The sequence below is a fragment of the Mesitornis unicolor genome, unplaced genomic scaffold (assembly GCF_000695765.1).
Source record: "Mesitornis unicolor isolate BGI_N332 unplaced genomic scaffold, ASM69576v1 scaffold33076, whole genome shotgun sequence".
Classification (NCBI taxonomy): domain Eukaryota; kingdom Metazoa; phylum Chordata; class Aves; order Mesitornithiformes; family Mesitornithidae; genus Mesitornis; species Mesitornis unicolor.
Genome location: NW_010193522.1, coordinates 6334 through 6647, shown reverse-complemented (window position 1 = coordinate 6647; position 314 = coordinate 6334).

Below are 314 nucleotides of genomic sequence, written 5' to 3'. Positions count from 1 at the left end.
CAGAGGAGGAGCAGGTGCGGGCGGCGGAGCAGGAGGCCAAGGCCGACCGCCTGTGCCAGGAGCTCAAGGGGCTGCTGCGGCACAGGGAGCGCCTGGCCTGACGCCTACGGAGCCTCCGCGGCTTCGGTGACTACCTGCGGGGTGTGCTGGCCACCACGGGGCAGGTGAGTACAGGGGGCCCTCTCCTGTAGTGCCACCCTGCAGCAGCTTCCGCAGCCTCTCAACCCCCTCCCGTTGCCCAGTTTCAGGACATCCTGGCCGTGCTGGCCCGTTTCACGGCCGTGGTGGGGGCCCAGGGCGCCCCTGGACAAACG